The following is a 14,616-nucleotide window of genomic DNA, read 5'->3' as shown; positions in this document are numbered from 1 at the left end:
TTTAATCCAGGCCTGCTGCTGCTGCTAAGTCGCTTCAGTCATGTCTGACTCTGTGCGACCCCATAGACAGCAGCCCACCAGGCTCCTCCATCCCTGGGATTCTCCAGGCAAGAACACTGGAGTGGGTTGCCATTTCCTTCTCCAATGCATGAAAGTGAAAAGTGAAAGTGAAGTCGCTCAGTTGTGTCGGGCTCTTCGAGACCCCATGGACTGTAGCCTACCAGGCTCCTCCGTCCATGGGATTTTCCAGGCAAGAGTACTGGAGTGGGTTGCCATTTCCTTCTCCAAAGTTTATGCTTATAAGTAACTATGAAGGAGAAAAAGGGCTTTACAGTCTAATGTGATGGAGATGTGTAAGCTAAATGCAGAATTATCTATAGCAGATAAGCCCTAAGGAGGTACACAGCACTGTGGAGTTCAGGGGTGTGCTCAGTACTGCAAAAGATGAGCAGTCATGGAGTTTTTCCTGCAGTACATAGCTTTGGAGCTTGTACTTAAGGAATGTGGAAGAAATCACAAACCAGAGTGATATGTGATCTAGGTTATAGACAAAAGTCTATAAATAGGAATGAACAGGCCATGTCTGATATCCAATTTGACTTGAACATAACATTCAGTTAGGGAAGTAATAATAACCACTGTTTATTACTCTCTTTTATGTGCAGGTTCTTGACAAATGTTATTTCTAATCTTTAAGGATTTCCCAGGTGGGGCAGTGGTAAAGAATCCGCCTGCTAATGCAGGAGATACCAGAGACACAGGTTCGATCCCTAAGTCAGGAAGATCCCCTGGAATAGGAAATGGCAACCCACTCTAGTATTCTTGCTTTGAAAATTTCATGGACAGAGAAGCCTGGTGGCCTACAGTCCATGGGGTCACAAAGAGTCAGACATGACTGAAGCGACTACCATGCATACACAGACAATAAAATGAAGGTTTTAGAGGTCATACGGCAAGTGATAGAGCCAAGATTTGAACTGAAATCTTCCTGACACCACACCCCTGCCTGTTTTTTTTTTTTTTTTAATACTGCCTTACTTTAGGAAGATAGAAAGCTTGGCTTGTGTCATATTGAGAAGATCTTAATGACTGAGGTGAGGAATTTTTATTTATTTTGGCAGGCACAGGTAGGCAGGGGCAACACTCAAGCTGAACTCTAGGAAGACTGCTGAAATTATTTGGGCAATAGAAATGAGAGCCTGAATTAGAAGAGCAGTGGTGCAACTGGACAGAAAGGATGAATTACTGGTATTTAGAGACAATAGTTGTTTGAGTATGAACAAGGCATAGAGAAGAATACATAATATTTGAATACTTTTGATTCTCTCAGTTCTCAGAAGCATGTTTGCAATGATCATTAACAGAGATACAGGGCAGGAGGAGGATCTGACTTTGTGGAACTGAAAAGAGGGGAAACAATAAATTAATTTGGGAGTTGGAGGCACTGATCTGTATCTATGTGGAGATGGGTAAGACAGTTGGAGATTCAGTCTAAGTTTTAGGGCTAAGATCCAGTTCTTCAAGAGAGTTGAGAGTCAAAGTTAAGTTCAGAAAAATTTGATCTTGGTGTCTACTAAGAAGTAGGAGAAAAAATGGAGCTGCATTAAATACCTATTATGTGCCTAGCACTGTGGAAACTCCTCGGAGGTTAATATTTCCTCATTAAGCTTCCAATCTTGTTCAAGAGATTAGTTACTCCTATGAAGAGCAAAGAGTATAAAAGTTAATATACTCAGGAGCCAATCTGTAGGGTATAAGCAATAGGAGTTAGGAGATGTTGAAAAGGAAAGAGCTTGATTTGTTTATGGGGCTTCCCTGGTGGCTCGGAGGGTAAAGTGTCTGCCTGCAATGTGGGAAACCCAGGTTTGATCCCTGGGTCGGGATGATCCCCTGGAAGAGGAAATGGCAACCCACCCCAGTGTTCTCGCCTGGAGAATCCCATGGACAGAGGAGCCTGGTGGGCTGCAGTCCACGGGGTCGCAAAGAGTTGGACACAACTGAGCGACTTCACTTTGATTTACTTACAGTATTTTCAAGGTGAGGGAGAGGCCAAAGATCAGTACAAGTTGGAAGAGGTGGAAATTGAGGATAGGCTGAAATGAGGGTAACGTTGCTCCCCACAGAGTGACAGGAATTTTTGGCGTTTTTCTCTGTTGCCCAGGGGATAGCATGGGGATGAAAAAAATATAGTCTTTGGATTAAGGAGACCTCAAATTCTACATCTGCCCTTTATTAATGGTTTAATATTGGGCAAATTACATAGCTTTTCAGAACTCATTTTCTGTTTTTTTTTTTTTAAGTAAGTATAATACTCAATAAGATCATTGAATACATTCAGAAAATAGCATGAAAAGCATCTATCTCTTTGTTTTATATAAAAAAGCTGGGGAAAACCTAATGAACTCTTTCCTTCTGTTGTTTTTCTTGCTACCACTTACACCACTGGGATCCCCACATTTCCTGTTCTTCCCTCCAGCACAGCTTCCTGGAGACAGAACAAATTTTACACATGTGCAGGAATTTTGTACATTCATTTACCTCCTATTTAGGCACAGCTATAAGCTGAAACTCCAATACTTTGGCCACCTCATGCGACGAGTTGACCCACTGGAAAAGAGTCTGATGCTGGGAGGGATTGGGGGTAGGAGGAGACGGGGACGGCAGAGAATGAGATGGCTGGATGGCATCACCGACTCGATGGACATGAGTTTGAGTGAACTCCCGGTGTTGGTGATGGACAGGGAGGCCTGGCATGCTGTGATTCATGGGGTCGCAAAGAGTCGGACACGACTGAGCGACTGAACTGAACTGAACTGACTGATAGGCCCTACATAGAGGGGACAGTTAACTGCCTCCTGCTTTTACTAAGATCCACTCGACAAGTATTTATTGAACACCCACAATGCTCCAGTTACTATGCTAGAACCCGTTGGGGTAAAGGATAAAGACGGAAACAACCTTTGGATATACGAGTTCAGAAGGTGGAGGAAAGTGATGGGTGGAGAGCTTATGTGCAATGAGCACCTAGCAGGTGGCATTATTTGCACAACAGTTGTCATTTAAGCTAAGTCTTGACAGATCATAGAATTCACCATGCAGAGTCTGGGGAGAGGATAAAAATGTTAGACTATATGGTGATCAAAGGGTCTCTTGAAGCACAGTTATAACAATGCCAACACCTAACGGGAGAAAAGTCGATTTTACTTGCTCTGGAGTCTTAAGCCACTAGACAGAGCGCACGCTGAACAGAATTGTAACCCTCGCGAATAAAACGGCCACAGTGACAGCAGTGGGTAACTGCGGCAGCCGCAGAGCCGCAATTACTCTGAAACTGACTGGGGTACAGATTTATTTGGACAACTGGTGAAACATCGTAAACTCTGAGAAGCTGCGATTTTCAGACTTCCAGTTCATCCTTGTCACAACCCCAGCTTGGTTTTTCTTTCCACCCAGGGTGAAATCCGCAGTCAGAGGCCCAATTAGCTTCTGAAGAAAGAGGGCGGGGGATGGGAGTAGGGGGGGAGACCAACGGGCAGGGGGGAGGTCTCCGCTGCGGATCTACTTTGGCTCCTCCCAGGTCCTGCAAGGCTCAAACTTCGCCACACAAAACATGGCGCCCTCGAGGTTCCTCTCCTCGTTTTATCTCACATTCGCCTCTTGGCCACACTCAACATGGCCCTAACCGAAGGTTGCATTCCTTTGGATCCGACTCGGGGCAGTTCTCGCGAGGTTTGCCCGGACCCTGACTGCTCCCGCCCTGCCTCGCGCCGCCGCCACAGCCACTGCCGCCGGCGCCGCTCCTCCTCCGAGTCAGTTGTTGGGCTGTAATGGCGACTGGGCCGCCGCTGCCGAAGTGACTCCCGGGCGGGGGAGCCGGGCCAGACCTGCGCCAGAGAGAACTGCAGAGAGCCGCAGCTCAGGGGGTGGCTTGCTGTGGGGGAGGGGAGGCAGCCTTTCTGCCCCTCCTTCCTTCTCTGCAGACCGGCGGATCCCGGGAGCCGGTGCGAGGCGGGCAGCCGGTGCGTCCCCGGAGCGGGGAGGCCAGGCCGGGCAGCCCTGGGGCCGGTCGGGGCGGCGTCCCTGCACCCTCCGCCAGGCCCCGCGGGATGCACCGTAGGGGCCGAGCGCGGAGGCGACACTCTCAGGTGAGCTGCTGGGGGACCTGGCTAGGACCGCGGATGCTCGCTGAGCCTCCGCTGCCTCTGTCCGCGGTCCCGGGTCCGCGGCGGCGGCGAGAGAGGCGGGGCTGGGCTCAGGGAGCCCTGGCCCAGCCTGGCGTCCCCCTGAAGGAACCTCCCTGGGTCCTGAAGCTTTGCTCGGAGGGCCATTCTGAGACCTGGGTTTCAGGTCCCACCGGTGCCTGCCGTGGACGAGATTTCCTTCTTTACTTGCCAGTGCCTGCGCCCACCTCCCGCCCCCTCCTGTCTTCTGCAAAAGATGTGAGATACACTCTTGCCTTTGGTCTCAGGAGAAGTGTCCCTTCTTCATTTGGAGATCAGGCATATTTGGGGAAATTCCGGGGAACTGTCTACAGTGGCAAGGATGACTAGTTTCTGTTCCTTTTTGGTGGGAATAAACGTTCTCAAGTATAGGGAAAACTTTGATCTTCTGCTTCTCTGGCAGCTGCTGAATGTAGTCTATTCATTTATTCACAAGTGGTGGAGGGGGAGATTTAAAAAGCTTGTACGCTTTGTAAGTTGTCAGTATTCTCCCCCGCCGTCTTTTAAGTGTAGCCTAACGTGCTAAGTGACATTTAACTAATGTCACAAATATGGGTTGGATTTTGACTGGCTTTTCGGATAGGAAGTTTGCACATAGGTGTAGATTTTGATGTGGTTTTGGTGTAGCAGCAAGTCCTCCATATAGGAAAAAAAAATGCGTTGTCAGGAATAGTGATCAGTAGCCATGTCTGTACTCCACCTGATTGTTTTGTTTTGATGGTGATCCTTGTTTTGGGTTTCGAAAAGTCGTTAATGGTTATGTTGCCATGTTAACGAACCTCCTTCAGTCCTGTCTTTTAAGGGTTTTAAAAGAATGGCTATTTTAGGCAGATCTAGTAACTGGAAAAGGTTTGTGGAAGCAATGATAAACCACTCTCCAATAAACATTTTCGTAGTTTAAAATATTGTTTTGAAACAAGGCAACGTGCTGCTATTAATCATAACGTGAGATTGTGACTTTGGGGGATTGTTTGTTAGACCTGTGGTAGAGGTTGCCTTAAGCCCATGGGCATGTAATAATTAGTTTTGGTGTGCTAAATTGGCAAACTACGTTCAGTGTAATAAAATAAATCTGAACTGTTGAACTGTCATTGCATTCAATTTAGGATATAATCAGAAAAATAAACACAAAACTAGGATACACTGTATGTGTGTTTAAATACATGTGTATATTTGCATAGTGACTAGCAGGGCATGTGTTTGTAATGGTGGTTAGTTATAATATGTAAAAATTTTCGTACATATGTAGAAGAATTTCTCTGATTCTCTAAGATATATTGGAGTATAGTGTTATGTAAGAGTGTTAATACTTGAACAACCAGCCTCCTGTTGGGTAATCAATGAATTATGATGTTTAGAATTTTTTTTCTGATGCTCTAATTGCTAGTCTTTTGTCTATTTTAAAACACTTTCACTGAAGAAAGGAAGATGAAGTCACTATCTAATAAATTTTGTTAGTTAAATAGCTGTAAGTTACTGTTGGAGCAAAAAGAAGCTGCTGCTAAAATAACTTACATCATTTTTTGGTGTGCTTCCACATAAATTATTTTATTTAGGCCTCATAGCAACTTTATGAGGTAGACTTGACAAATGTCTTTATTTTGCAGTTGTGGAAATTGACAGGGAATAAATAAATGAACAAGAAAGTTCATTTATTTATGTGAATGATGCTCTTATTTCCACAGATGATCAAAGGCTTTAAAATTTTTATTTACTTCATTGAGGTATAATTGACATATTAGTTTCAGGTGTATAACATGATTCACTCTTTGTATATATTGTGAAGTGATCATAAATCTAGTTAACACCCTAGGATTAGTATCACCTAAAATTGAATATTAATATAGATATTTCTGGAATTTGTTTTCTTTTTACATCTAAAAAAAGTTTATTTTTTCTTCCTTTTGGTAAGTCAGAAGTTCCTTATATTTATGACTGTCAGCTCTTTAAAAACATTAGTATTTTCGTAGCATTAGGTTAATTAGTAACAAGCCATGAATTATTGTAGTGAATTGCTTTACTTCTATATGTACTTTTTGGTAGAACAATTTTCTTAAGAAATTGTAGTTAATTTGTCATCTTTCATTTTGTTTGGATACTGAGAGTTATGTCATTTTTAGTATTTCAGATAATTTATGTTTTTGTTTAGTTGAAACAAATATTTAAGCACAAGCAGCATAACTGAAAAGTATTGACATCTTGGTGATTTTATTATAGAATCGATGATTTAAAAACTTGCCACCTGTACTTGTGATTGCTAGTTTTGCCAAGTTGTGAAGTAATTTTCTTTATTGACTTTTTTTCCCATATCAATTTCTAATGTCACAAAATAATCTCCCAAACCTGAATTATCAAAAGATTGCATAGTCTTTTTTTGTGTGTTAATATTTTTTTGTTTAGTGAGCAAGTATAACTGCATATTTGCTAGTGGTTTCTTTGGGTTATTTGCCTTTCTTATCTAGTCTGTAAGTTCCATGATGGCAGAGATTGTCTATCAGCTATTGTGCATCCAGTGCCTAGCACACAGAAAAATAGTGAATATTGGCTGAATAAACTGACTAGAGAGTGGTGTTGGTGTTGTATATAAACTAAGTAAAACGCTAGTTCATGGTTCCTAGGCACACATCGACTCTTCTTAGGATACTACACAGGTAGATTCAGCTTTGCTAGGTAGCAGGGGAATGATAGCCTGGGATTAAAAGATATTGAAGGGAGGTGGGAGGGGGGTTCAAGAAAGGGAACACATGTACACCCGGGGCGGATTTGTGTCAGTGTATGGCAAAACCAACCAATATATTAATGTAAGGTAATTTGCCTCCAATAAAATAAATAAAAAAAAAAAAGATATTGAGAATAAGCCACAGGTAGATCCTGAAAACTTTATTGACTATTTTAATGATTTGCCTAGATGTTCTGGCAATAGTTATTGTAATTTAAAGGAAATGGGAGCTTTAAGACCCTGACCTGTTACACTAGTACTGTAATTACGGGCTTTAATAACCTTAAGTCACTTCTTAATTACAGCATTGGGAGTTTTAAATCTTAAAGGCCAGCTAGTCCAATTCCCACGTTTTATACATAAGTAAATAGAGGATCATATAGAGGAAATATCTCACCCATAGTTGATTTCATAACCGAAGACTCCACTATGCAGACTCTACTACATTTGTTTAATGTGAAGATAATTGTCAAATCAGAGCATAATTGTGATCAGCCAGCAATCTCTTCTCTATAAGAAGAAATTGTATTAGTTAAAAACTCAAAAGAGGCCTCACTTTTCATGAATCAAAAATATTTTTTAACTTAAATATGAATCTCAGCCCTCTTCTCTGTCATTGGGACTGTAACGTGGTACAGCTGTTTCTGGAAGGAAATATGGCATTACCTATTAAAATTAAAACTGCACCTGTTATTTGGTAGAGTCATTTCTGTTTTAGGAGTTTACAGAAATTTTAATACAAAAGCACAAGAACACATCTATAAGAATGTTCATTTTAGTATTATTACAAATAGATGTCTGTAACATTTATAAATACAAAAAAATCCTAAATGTCCATTGGTAAGGGAATAGTTAAAATTATAGCATATTTATGCTGTGACGTACGATGCACTTGTTAACAGATTGAGGGAGAGCTATACTTACTTCATGAGAAATAACTGAGTGTTTCTTTGAGCACAAGGAGCATGCCGCCTACTTTCTGGGATCACATCCTAACCATTTATTAGCTGTGACCATTAGCAGGTTACTTAAACTCATCTGTAAAGTAGATATAATTGTAGTTCTCACCTGCCAGAGCTGTTGTGAGAATTAAATGAGATAATGTTTAAGCCCTAAGTAAGCACGAAGAACCTGCCTGCCAATGCAGGAGACATAAAAGGCATGGGTTCAATCCCTGGGTCTGGAAGATCCCCTGGAGGAGGGCGGCATGGTAACCCACTCCAGTATTTTCTGGAGAATCCCCATAAACAGAGGAACCTGGTGGGCCACAGTCCATAGGGTTGTAGAGAGTCAGACATGACTAAAGTGATTTAGCATGCACGCATGCAAGCCCTCCATAGGTATTTGCAATTACTGTTATGTTCTGACAGGGAAGAATGTTCATGATATAATATCGAGTGAAAAAGTTGCACTAACTGTGGAATGTGATTCAGTGTAAAAACAAAAACATAGGCAAAGAAATGTAGTTTGATTTTGTTTTGATTTTGTATGTGCATAGGAAAGGCTCTGTAACGGATAGACATTAAACTATTAGCCATGTTTATGGCTGGGAGAGTAGATGACTTTCTTTTTTTTTTCCTTTAGACATTTTTGTGTTGTTAACTGTAAGTTCCACTTTTTATCATTTTTGAAATGTTTTTCTGAAAATAATATTGAGGCAGAATTTTTCTCTATTATACAATCATATAAATGTATTTTTGAATATAATTTTTCAGAGCTACAGAGTTCATTCACAGAATATCACATGATTAGATTCTATTTTAAACTATTATTAATGGAAAGTTATAATTAATCTGTGAAAATTTCTAGTGAGTATATTTTTTTTTTCGCATCTTGTGACCTTACATATTATTTCTTAATTTACAAAGTAAACACATAGAATGGATCAGTGTTTCTTAAACCTTGGATCCCCAGGCCATGCCGTGATGCCATGAGGTACCTGAGAGCACTGTAGTAAACTTTCATGGGCACAGTGGGATGTTTCTAAATTCTTGAGGGAAACAGTTACACTTGACAACTGTGGGTTCAGTTCAGTTACTTAGTCATGTCCGGCTCTTTGCATCCATATGGACTGCAGCACGCCAGGCCTCCCTGTCCATCACCAACTCCTGGAGTTAACTCATATTTATGTCCATTGAGTTGGCAGTGCCATTCAACCATCTCATCCTCTGTCGTCCCCTTCTCCTCCTGCCTAAATCTTTCCCAGCATCAGGGTCTTTTCCAGTGAGTCAGCTCTTCGCATCAGATGGCCAAAGTTTTGGAGTTTCAGCTTCAACCTCAATCCTTCAATGAACATTCAGGACTGATTTCCTTTAGGATGGACTTGTTGGATCTCCTTGCAATCCAAGGGACTCTCAAGAATCTTCTCCAACACTACAGTTCAGAAGCATCAATTCTTTGGCACTTAACTTTCTTTACAGTCTAACTCTCACATCCATACATGACCACGGGAAAAACCGTACCTATACTAGACAGACCTTTGTTGGCAAAGTAATGTCTCTGCTTTTTAATATGATGTCTAGGTTAGTCATAAGTTTTCTTCCAAGGAGTAAGCGTCTTTTAATTTCATGGCTGCAATCACCATCTGCAGTGATTTTGGAGCCCCCCAAAATAAAGTCTGCCACTGTTTCCACTGTTTCTCCATCTATTTGCCATGAAGTGATGGGACCGGATGCCATGATCTTTGTTTTCTGAACGTTGAGCTTTAAGCCAACTTTTCACTCTCCTCTTTCACTTTCATCAAGAGGCTATTTAGTTCGTATTCACTTTCTGCCATAAGGGTGGTGTCATCTGCATATCTGAGGTTATTGATATTTCTCCTAGCAACCTTGATTCCAGCTTGTGCTTCATCCAGCCCAGCGTTTCTCATGCTGTACTCTACATATAAGTTAAATAAGCAGGGTGACAGTGTACAGCCTTGACGTACTCCTTTCCCAATTTGGAACCAGTCTGTTGTTCCATGTCCAGTTCTAACTGTTGCTTCTTGACCTGAATACAGATTTCTCAAGAGGCAGGTCAGGTGGTCTGGTGTTCCCATCTTTTTAAGAATGTTCCACAGTTTATTGTGATCCATACAGTCAAAGGCTTTGGCATAGTCAATAAAGCAGAAATAGATGTTTTTCTGGAACTCTTTTGCTTTTTCGATGATCCAGTGGATGTTTGCAATTTGATCTCTGGTTCCTCTGCCTTTTCTAAATGCAGCTTGAACATCTGGAATTTCACGGTTCACATATTGTTGAAGCTTGACTTGGAGAATTTTGAGCATTACTTTGCTAGCGTGTGAGATGATTGCAATTGTGCGTAAGTTTGAACATTCTTTGGCATTGCCTTTCTTTGGGATTGGAATGAAAACTGACCTTTTCCAGTCCTGTGGCCACTGCTGAGTTTTCCAAATTTGCTGACATATTGAGTGCAGCACTTTCACAACATCATCTTTGGAATATTTGGCATCTGTGAGACCACTGATCAAATTATTAGTTTGAGATACTGTGTTTGAGGTTGTGCTCCTTTCCTTTGGTAGTCTTTTGAAGACAATGTGTCTTCAAAAAGCTAGAATTTGCTGTATGGCTCAGGAAACTCATGCAGGGGCTCTGTATCAATCTAGAGGGGTAGGATAGGGAGGGGATATATGTATACCTATGGCTGATTCATGTTGAGGTTCGACAGAAAACAACAAAATTCTGTAAAGCAATTATCCTTCAATTAAAAAATAAATGAAAGCTCGGTTTTGGTGGTGGTTGTGATTAAAAGAAAGTTCTGTGCAGGAATCGGTGTGAAACAGTATCATAGTTGCTGTATCCTGAGTGATTTCAAGGTTTGAAAAATTATGTATTATCTATTAGGTGTACACATCTCATTAATAGGTAATTGTGGTTATTTAGTAATTAAAATATTTCTTTTAATTTGATAACATATTTTTCAAGCGCTACTAAGTTGTTAGGCTATAAATACTTATTAGGTTGTATGGACCTAACTGCCTAATAAATGGGACTATTTCCATTAAATATGTTTTTTTTTAGCCTATGGGCACTGTGAAAAATAACTGAGACACTAGATTCTGTGAACTGAGAAAGCTTGGAAACCTCATGAACTCTTTGACTGGGACACCCACAGTATAAAATAGATTTTCCATGGGAACATAATATACATAGATATATATATAGATATATATATATGTAAAATGAAATGGAAGCTTCACTTTAAAAATCCAATACACTCTGATATTTCAATTTAGTTTTATTTGGTTTCAAGAAAAAATTCAAGCTTCAGCCCACCAAATTGATTTCTTTTTGATCTGCCAATGGTTCCATTACTGCATATTTGAAAAACATGAGGCTTGGTGACCCCTGACTTCCAACTCTAATATGCTCTGTTCTCTATAATTAGTTGTAAATGGAGTTGGACTACACTTCTGTAGATACATCTCTGAAAATCTGTGTAGATGCTTCACTTGTTGAAATGACGAAACATTTAAATTCTATACAGAAATAATGATGTAAAGGAGATCTTGTTATAGATGGAAGGATATTTTTGCAACCAGAAGAATTGGATTTATTTTTGATAAGTTTGGGGTTAAGTGACTTTTAAAAAAAATAACCAGTTACCTTTTTTGTTGTTGTAAGTGGACTTGTGACATCTCTCCCTTTTAAAAACTAGATTTAAAGATCATGTATGAGTAATGATAGCACTGGCTTCCTTTATGTTAACAGGCTTCATTTCATTCATGATTTTCATGTCTAAATTAATAGAGTATTTTATTTTAATTTATTTTAGTTTGGGGCTTATTTTAAAATATAAAATATATCTGTATAACTATTATTTTATAATCCTTAATTTTTTTAATATATTACCACGAGAGAAATTTTTTGCTTTCCAGTGGTTAACCTCTTCATATTATATGAAATACCTTTGGGCTTTTTTGTTTTTGTTTTCTTTTGCCCTGTTTGCATTTACGAATTGGATTCTGATACTTATCAATGGGGCCATCATTCAGCAGAGAGGTCTGGGGCATCTAGTATGTGCTGTGTACCGTGCATGGACTAGGGATATAAAGAGGAATAAAACATCATCCCCACAGTCCCATGTAAAAGACAGATATGTAAATAATAGTGTGGGGGTTGGGAGGTAAGAGGAAAGGTAAAGTGCTGTAGATCCACAAAATGGGGGTGACTTCACAGTGTCAAGAAGTCAGAGGCTTCCAATGAAATAAAAAAGTGTTGTATTTGTTTCCTTAACAGCCTCTAAATTAAGTAAATCATTGAATGTTGAAGAAAACTTCTGAAAATTATTTTTCCTTGCTTGTTTCCTCACAAGGTGATAAATGCAATCCTTAGCCAGCCTTCTATACTCCAGAGGCCAGGCTGCTTTAAAAAATTCAAAAGCATATCCACTGGAAAATCTGCTTTCTTTCTCAGACACTCACTCCTTCTCCACAGAGTTAACCAGTGTTAACGGTATCTTCTGTATCAGGGAAGCTTTTGTAGTGACAATTTCATACTTTAGGGGGAAAAAAGAATCCTGACTTGTACCGTAAGGCACTTTTATAGGGATATATTCATTGAAATCAATTTAGAGGAGTAAATATTCAGAATGGATAACTAAATAGTGGGTGGAATAAAATATAGGTTCCTATTTTTAGGGTTTTAAAAATAAAAGAGTAGGGGTACCTTTAGTTAGGCTCTGGTTTAGCTCTTCATTTCATATCAGTGGAGGACATTGCATTCTTTGTAATCCTTATCCAGCCTCTCATATTCCAGAGGCCAAACTGGTACCAAATAATACAGTTTTTTTGGGTTTCCTGGGTTATAGACAGTCATTCTTCATTTGTAAAAGTAGTTGTTGAGGTTTGTATATTATACGTGAGGTGAGGCTAATTCTCAGATCATTTGCTTTTGTATATTAGGGGAGTATTGGTTACTCTGAGAATTTACAGTATAGGAATAGTATAGGTCTGATTTAGAGCTGGAATGTTTTCCACTTTTCCTAGCCTGGTCCTGACTAAATTTGTCCACTAAATTTGTCTTGATACTAGATAGTATGATTATTCAGGGTTGGTTTTCTCAACCTTTCAGGCAGAGATGGTTGTTACACAGGGTCTGATAAAGATGAGAGAGCTGAAGCAAAGCTATGGAAAGTACTCCTTGGGAGAGCCGGAACAAAGTCACATCTTTCATCTTTTACCCCAGTACCTGGCACATAGTTGGTGGTCAGTAAAATGTTGAACTGAATGAGTCTATGTGACTGATTGAGAGCGCTGTCAGTAAATGTGAAAGGAAAATTTGCTGCTGGAAGATACTTGAGAATTGGCTGTTTGAAAGTGTCATATCTTATTTGTGTATGCAGGTGATAAATATGGGCTTCCCAAGTAGCACTAGTGGTGGTTGGGAAGATCCCATGGAGGAGGGCCTGGCAACCTCCTCCAGTATTCCTGCCTAGAGAATCCCTTGGACAGAGAAGCCTGGTGGGCTTCAGTCCATAGGTCGCAAAGAGTCAGACATGACTGAAGCAACTTAGCATGCATACACTCGTGATAGGTACAGATCAGTGTTTCTCATACCCCTTGGTGTCAAGAAGACACGTTATACTGTTGAGTTATTGAAAATTCAAAGAGCTTTTATGTGGACTATATCTACTGATATATATTGTATTAAAATTTTAAACATTTATTTATTTAAAAAGCCATAAACTCATATCATATTGGGCTTCCCTGGTGGCTCAGATGGTAAAGAATCTGCCTGCATTGCAGGAGACTCTGGTTCAGTCCCTGAGTTGGGAAGATCCCCTGGAGAAGGGAATATTAATACATAATATTTTAAAATAAAAAATAGCTATATTTTCCAAAACAAAAAAATTTAGAAAGTGGCATTGTTTAGCAGACACCCTCAAAACAGTCTCATAGACCCTCAGAAATGCCTGGACCATACTCTGAGAGCTGGTGGTATAGATTATAAATTCAGAGGGTCTTAGAGGTCATATAGTATGATTATTGACCTCTGTGGGTATTTCTTGCTTGTGCAACTGGAGTGAGATAAGAAATACCTCGTTTGTTTTTTGGGAATAATCATGAGTTGGATTTTGGAGGTGATGAGTGTGATGTGCTTTGAGATTTCTAAATAAGCAGTTGGTTATATGGGTTAGGCTATCATAGATAAGATCTGACCATAGTTTCAGAAATCAATAACATAGGTTCTGTATCACTATATTGCACTTTCTCTTGCTCCTTGGAAGGAAAGTTATGACCAACCTTGATAGTATATTAAAAAGCAGAGACATTACTTTGCCAACCAAGGTCCGTCTAGTCAAGGCAATGGTTTTTCCCGTGGTCATGTATGGATGTGAGAGTTGGACTGTGAAGAAAGCTGATCGCTGAAGAATCGATGTTTTTGAATTGTGGTGTTGGAGAAGACTCTTGAGAGTCCCTTATACTTCAAGGAGATCCAACCAGTCCATTCTAAAGGAGATCAATCCTGGATGTTCATTGGAGGGACTGATGCTAAAGCTGAAACTCCAATACTTTGGCCACATCATGCGACGAGTTGACTCACTGGAAAAGACTCTGATGCTGGGAAAGGTTGGGGGCGGGAGGAGAAGGGGACGACAGAGAATGAGATGGCTGGATGGCATCACCGACTCTGTGGACATGAGTTTGAGTGTACTCCGGGAGTTGGTGATGGACAG

The 14,616-nt window shown here is 40.3% G+C and overlaps 1 protein-coding gene across 4 annotated transcripts in view; it reads left to right on the top strand.

Moving 5' to 3' along the window:
- The first annotated feature begins 4,007 nt into the window (after window positions 1-4,007).
- The window catches only part of CEP350 (centrosomal protein 350), a 157,587-nt gene continuing 146,978 nt past the window's right edge, over window positions 4,008-14,616 (top strand). For all 4 annotated transcript variants that reach the window (XM_055419161.2, XM_055419162.2, XM_055419163.2 and 1 more), the window contains exon 1: window positions 4,008-4,145. The gene's annotated coding sequence lies outside the window, so the exon portion shown is untranslated. The remainder of the gene's footprint in view (window positions 4,146-14,616) is intronic.

The sequence above is a fragment of the Moschus berezovskii genome, chromosome 17 (assembly GCF_049115385.1).
Source record: "Moschus berezovskii isolate FMDL1 chromosome 17, NW_MosBer_1.0, whole genome shotgun sequence".
NCBI lineage: Eukaryota > Metazoa > Chordata > Mammalia > Artiodactyla > Moschidae > Moschus > Moschus berezovskii.
Note: the sequence above shows the minus strand (reverse complement) of the source record. Positions and strands in the feature narration are given on the sequence as shown.